Raw genomic sequence first — 7,537 nt, forward strand, 5'->3', positions numbered from 1 at the left:
CATAGACCGATTCAACTCAATAAACACACTGATTCATTGTGGTGAGGGATAAAAGCGGTCCAGCATTGTGCTGACCACTTCGTCGTTCCTTTTCATCTTTTAAGCGAAAGAGAAGCGATCCCATCGATTTACAATATCCATCTCACTTCATTATTTACTTGCATGTGTACTAAAAAGAAATTATATTCGATCAAGATTTAATTGAGTGTAAATTGATCATTAGAATAATATAAAATATATTAACCTGGAAACTTTATTTGACTTCCTATTATACTAATTATTACTCATTTCGTTTTGATTCTCACGAAATAAAATATAATAGACCCGCCACTTAACGGATCTCGATTTAACGAATAGAAAAAAATTCTACCCCGAAGGAAAAATTTATTGCGGATAGAACACGCTAAAAAATAGATAAACGAATCAATCAGTACAGAATAAATTGCTTAATTTACGGTACATTATAATTGATACTTATACATTATTAAAAAAATTTAATACATCCTGTACGTTGCAGTTCGTCATTAATATGCGTTTTCTTAAAACGGATTTTCGGTAATAACGGAACCACTTCTCGCCAATTAGTCCGTTAAAATCGAAGGCTTATTTTCATATAAAAGATGTTAAAATTAGTCAATTTACAAACAAAAACTTTGTATGAAAACTTGTAAATTATCGGTTTAATTATAAAAATTGTTTACGATTCGGAAAAAATATATTTACGGCATTTGTATAATATATTGTTATTTTATTTACGATACTGTCAAACTTCGATTCAATGCCAACACTTGTTTACTTCTGAGATTGGCACTAAATCGAGTGTGGTGCTCAACCGAAAAAGCTTAAGCAATAAGAATTATACGTAGCAATGAGGTCTATAGACGACTTCGATGATAACAATATCGTTTGTAATGCAAAATCGTACATTTAGTGGTTGACAAATACTGAAAGCTTCTCTATTAAATATTTATAAGACCCATTCACACGTATTCATTCAAGTATGTATTGGCGTTTTACAAAGGTAGCGCTATTTATGAGAGCGCTATACCAAAGTTTGATTATAATTTTATTATTATTTCTTTAATTTTTTAAAACTTTTTGATTGAACAATTTTAAAAGTTAAACTCAATTTTATATCATTTTAAATATAAAAACACCATTTATTTTAACACATATTATAAAAGATTATATAACATTTTTTAATGTTTATAAAAGCTATTTTTAAAATGATTATTCTAAATTCATATAAGGAAGATGTTTAAAATTTATTGATAATTTATCTTCTTTAACAACTTAATTATTTATAATAATAATTGATAACCAGTACAGTGTAAGTAAAATTTTTAAAATATTTTTATAAAGATCCTACCTAAGTATGCAAAATTAGTTAATATTTTTATTTTAATATATTTATAATTTTAATTTTATANGATTCTCTAAAATCGATGTAGCCTACTTTATATCATTTTTGATAAAATCAAATAACCCAAAAAATATTTTAACTCAGATTAATCTGAAAGATGAAACTTTTTATTTATTTATTGAAAATAATAACATATCAAGAATAATTAAATAAAAGAATATTTGGTAAATCTAGTTTTTACACGAAAGTAAAATAATATAATATGTCTTATCCTCAGACACACATAATTTATGTAATACAGGGTGAGGCATAAGTAACACACTTTTTCGAGATGTATAGGGCTAGTACTTCCGATGTTAATTGCTTTTTCATTTTTTTTCAGGTTAGGTGAGAAAAAGCCATGTTTATTCACTGTTTACAGCCCTAAAATAAAATAAAATAAAATAAAAAAGATTAAAAACCAATTAACATTAAATGCGCAATACATTTGGAAAGTGTTATTTATGCCTCACCCTGTAGAAACTTGAGTTGCAACTTTATTTCTTTAAAAAATGAAAAAAGGGGATATTTCCATTTAGAAGAAACTATTAATTATGAACTAGAAGTATATTTATAACGTGTTTCAGAGAAGCTACTTGATAGTCTACTCGAGTCCATTAATTTTCAAAGAGTAGTCGTCTATTGTGTAATTACATTTGAGTACTATGTTATCTCGTTTTCCGATAACACTAATAGAAATGATTGCATTTAAGTTAAAAGATTAATGACTAAACTTATTTAATTTTAAAATATGTTTTAAACAATATTATTATATTTCCATTTTTGTAAGCATAAACTGATGATTTGTTTTTAATTTACAGGGCGTACTCGAATTGTTTTTTTATATTAAGTGAATTTCATGATTTACTCAACGATAAATTACTTCATAATAGTGACACTTGCGTAAGTTTAATTGTTTAATTTTGTAACGATTATTTATTGACTTGTTTTAATCAGATGACGATTTGATTAAGTATCAAAATAAAGAGTTATAATTATAAAAAAAACACGATAAATTTAATAGAATATCGTATAATTTTAAAAGTAAACAAAATGCATGGTATATCGTTTAGTAAAAAATACACGTAGGTTTACACTAAAAAATGATTTATTGATTTAAAAATAATAATAATACATTAAATGTTTTTCGGGTTTAAATATTATGAAATTAACAAAGAAAAATATCAGAATTTTTAATGAAGCTCTTTGTTTTAATGAGCTATTTGCATAAGATGAAGCGTGTTATGAGTTATACATTTCTAAAAATTCTGTTCAGTCACTTATAAACAAACCTTTACTGCAAATAGCGACTACAGATTTTTTATTTTTTTTTTAAGTCTTTCGTGGTTTATTTTTGGGATTGTTTTCATACCAAATATATACTGTAATTATAAAATTTTAATATAATACTATTTTATTAATTTTTGTATAAAAATAGTTTCATTCAATTTGCTTATAAATATTTAATTAAATTATAAATAAAATATAACTATATTTTTCGACTTATAAAAATACTAGCGATAAAATATATACATATATATTTTTTAAATTTTTTATTTAAATAGTCGATTAGTTCTAATAGTCATGAAAATGCTTGTGATTTTATTAATACAGCCAAACCTCTGAACGACAATCACTGACGGGAACATAAAAATTGGCCATTGTTTGGAGGTTATTTTGTATTCAGTTTTGTTCAAAAAAGTAGCCGTTGTTTAGAAGTGACCGTTGTTGGGAGATGGCTGTTATTAGAGTTCTATTACGATATAAGTTTTTACATATATTTTGTTTAATATTTATATATTGATATTAAAGAATTGTTTATACTTATATATTGGATATTCCATTTTTTGTAACACACAATTATTGGACAATATAACAGAAAAATATTTCATTGTTTCAGCAAAGAGTTTTGACTTAATTTTTTACTTTCATGCTTTATCATTAATACTTAATTTTCTGCAATCAATTTTGTAAAGTTTAAATTTTAAAGAAGAATTGTAAAAGAAAAATCGACTTTTTCTGTTTATCAAAATTAAATTAAATTAATTCAATTCTAATTATTAAATTTAATACAAGATGGCAACTTAATCACCTACCTTTAGACCAAATTACATAATATTTATGCATTTAATTAACCAAGTTATGGTCCGATGAATCCTGTGTTATCATTTGGTTATAAATTCAGGCTTAGTTTATATTATGAACTGTAGAATAAATTGCAAGATTGCACACTAAAATGAGAAACAGTTTTTATCTTTTACATTTTTCTTTGTAAGTTGTTATATATGTCCATTTTCTAATTCGTATTTAAATATCAATTATATTTTAGAATTTTTAAATGTATTATTATAATATTTATTCCATTATTATATTTTTGTAATAAATATTTTATAAATAAAGGAATCAACAGATATTCTAAAGTAATCAATTTTATAATTGTATGCTTCTATGTAGTAAGCAGCTAAGTAAGCAAACCAAGAACATTGTTTAATATGAAACGAACTATGCTTAGCTGCTTGTTACTTAGAAGCATTCATTATATATTAGACCTATAAATTTATTAAACTATATGTACTGTATATATTTAATTATTAAGAATTCATAGAGTTTCATTTCGAATAAATAAAACTTAAATATATTTAATTTTAATTAAATTTATTCTAAATTTTATCACGTTTTAGAAAAATCTTATTACTTTTCTAGCTGTTATAGAATAATAGAGGGAAAGTATTGTAATCGGTCAAATTTCGACCCTCCTGGTTTTTTACGTTTCACGACGTCCTCTGATTAAAAACAGTTATAAAATTCATTACAAATTATAAACAAAAATTCTAGAAACAAAATTCCGTACGATTATGTGTATTGGTTTTATTTTGCTTTATGTATAAGGTCCCCATGGACAAAAAATTTGAAATTTAACAGGAATACGTCTATACATGGCGCATTGGTTTACATTTTGGAAATGATAAGTCAAAAGGGAGGGGAGATAGAGGAATAGAGAATCATATCTCGAGTGGGATCAGACTTAATGAAAATTTTACTCGTACGAGTTTGAGCTTCTTAAAGCAATTATTAGCATTTACCATTTGTTTTTTTTTTTGTTTTTTTTANACAGCCCTAAAATAAAATAAAATAAAATAAAAAAGATTAAAAACCAATTAACATTAAATGCGCAATACATTTGGAAAGTGTTATTTATGCCTCACCCTGTAGAAACTTGAGTTGCAACTTTATTTCTTTAAAAAATGAAAAAAGGGGATATTTCCATTTAGAAGAAACTATTAATTATGAACTAGAAGTATATTTATAACGTGTTTCAGAGAAGCTACTTGATAGTCTACTCGAGTCCATTAATTTTCAAAGAGTAGTCGTCTATTGTGTAATTACATTTGAGTACTATGTTATCTCGTTTTCCGATAACACTAATAGAAATGATTGCATTTAAGTTAAAAGATTAATGACTAAACTTATTTAATTTTAAAATATGTTTTAAACAATATTATTATATTTCCATTTTTGTAAGCATAAACTGATGATTTGTTTTTAATTTACAGGGCGTACTCGAATTGTTTTTTTATATTAAGTGAATTTCATGATTTACTCAACGATAAATTACTTCATAATAGTGACACTTGCGTAAGTTTAATTGTTTAATTTTGTAACGATTATTTATTGACTTGTTTTAATCAGATGACGATTTGATTAAGTATCAAAATAAAGAGTTATAATTATAAAAAAAACACGATAAATTTAATAGAATATCGTATAATTTTAAAAGTAAACAAAATGCATGGTATATCGTTTAGTAAAAAATACACGTAGGTTTACACTAAAAAATGATTTATTGATTTAAAAAAAATAATAATACATTAAATGTTTTTCGGGTTTAAATATTATGAAATTAACAAAGAAAAATATCAGAATTTTTAATGAAGCTCTTTGTTTTAATGAGCTATTTGCATAAGATGAAGCGTGTTATGAGTTATACATTTCTAAAAATTCTGTTCAGTCACTTATAAACAAACCTTTACTGCAAATAGCGACTACAGATTTTTTATTTTTTTTTTAAGTCTTTCGTGGTTTATTTTTGGGATTGTTTTCATACCAAATATATACTGTAATTATAAAATTTTAATATAATACTATTTTATTAATTTTTGTATAAAAATAGTTTCATTCAATTTGCTTATAAATATTTAATTAAATTATAAATAAAATATAACTATATTTTTCGACTTATAAAAATACTAGCGATAAAATATATACATATATATTTTTTAAATTTTTTATTTAAATAGTCGATTAGTTCTAATAGTCATGAAAATGCTTGTGATTTTATTAATACAGCCAAACCTCTGAACGACAATCACTGACGGGAACATAAAAATTGGCCATTGTTTGGAGGTTATTTTGTATTCAGTTTTGTTCAAAAAAGTAGCCGTTGTTTAGAAGTGACCGTTGTTGGGAGATGGCTGTTATTAGAGTTCTATTACGATATAAGTTTTTACATATATTTTGTTTAATATTTATATATTGATATTAAAGAATTGTTTATACTTATATATTGGATATTCCATTTTTTGTAACACACAATTATTGGACAATATAACAGAAAAATATTTCATTGTTTCAGCAAAGAGTTTTGACTTAATTTTTTACTTTCATGCTTTATCATTAATACTTAATTTTCTGCAATCAATTTTGTAAAGTTTAAATTTTAAAGAAGAATTGTAAAAGAAAAATCGACTTTTTCTGTTTATCAAAATTAAATTAAATTAATTCAATTCTAATTATTAAATTTAATACAAGATGGCAACTTAATCACCTACCTTTAGACCAAATTACATAATATTTATGCATTTAATTAACCAAGTTATGGTCCGATGAATCCTGTGTTATCATTTGGTTATAAATTCAGGCTTAGTTTATATTATGAACTGTAGAATAAATTGCAAGATTGCACACTAAAATGAGAAACAGTTTTTATCTTTTACATTTTTCTTTGTAAGTTGTTATATATGTCCATTTTCTAATTCGTATTTAAATATCAATTATATTTTAGAATTTTTAAATGTATTATTATAATATTTATTCCATTATTATATTTTTGTAATAAATATTTTATAAATAAAGGAATCAACAGATATTCTAAAGTAATCAATTTTATAATTGTATGCTTCTATGTAGTAAGCAGCTAAGTAAGCAAACCAAGAACATTGTTTAATATGAAACGAACTATGCTTAGCTGCTTGTTACTTAGAAGCATTCATTATATATTAGACCTATAAATTTATTAAACTATATGTACTGTATATATTTAATTATTAAGAATTCATAGAGTTTCATTTCGAATAAATAAAACTTAAATATATTTAATTTTAATTAAATTTATTCTAAATTTTATCACGTTTTAGAAAAATCTTATTACTTTTCTAGCTGTTATAGAATAATAGAGGGAAAGTATTGTAATCGGTCAAATTTCGACCCTCCTGGTTTTTTACGTTTCACGACGTCCTCTGATTAAAAACAGTTATAAAATTCATTACAAATTATAAACAAAAATTCTAGAAACAAAATTCCGTACGATTATGTGTATTGGTTTTATTTTGCTTTATGTATAAGGTCCCCATGGACAAAAAATTTGAAATTTAACAGGAATACGTCTATACATGGCGCATTGGTTTACATTTTGGAAATGATAAGTCAAAAGGGAGGGGAGATAGAGGAATAGAGAATCATATCTCGAGTGGGATCAGACTTAATGAAAATTTTACTCGTACGAGTTTGAGCTTCTTAAAGCAATTATTAGCATTTACCATTTGTTTTTTTTTTTGTTTTTTTTAATGTTAAAACTTTATAAGCATTTAAAAATTTTAAGTTCTTAAATTTACTGTTTCTTCCGTTTATTTTACTAAAATCTTATTCCAGATAGTAGATTTAATTACTTTCAAGTAAGTTTCATATAGATCTAATAGGCTATAATTAAGAAAGCAAATATTGATTTCCTTCTTCATAAAATCTATAACTAGAAATCTTTATTATATACATTTAATTTATTATAAAATCGATAATTAAAGTTATTATATTTAATAACTCTTATTAATAAATTTAATTCTTATCATAATAATAATAATA

General features: G+C 23.9%; 1 long non-coding RNA gene across 1 annotated transcript; it reads right to left on the bottom strand.

The window, feature by feature from the left end:
* Nucleotides 1–1,744: 1,744 nt before the first annotated feature.
* On the bottom strand, nucleotides 1,745–2,015 carry LOC111631651. The gene is made up of 2 exons (XR_002757738.1): nucleotides 1,876–2,015; nucleotides 1,745–1,786 (listed from the first exon to the last, which is right to left on the bottom strand). It is a non-coding gene; the product is annotated as an uncharacterized LOC111631651 (long non-coding RNA).
* Nucleotides 2,016–7,537: the final 5,522 nt, after the last annotated feature.

This window comes from Centruroides sculpturatus, unplaced genomic scaffold (genome assembly GCF_000671375.1).
Source record: "Centruroides sculpturatus isolate CEXI.00-Female unplaced genomic scaffold, Cexi_2.0 scaffold762, whole genome shotgun sequence".
Lineage (NCBI taxonomy): Eukaryota > Metazoa > Arthropoda > Arachnida > Scorpiones > Buthidae > Centruroides > Centruroides sculpturatus.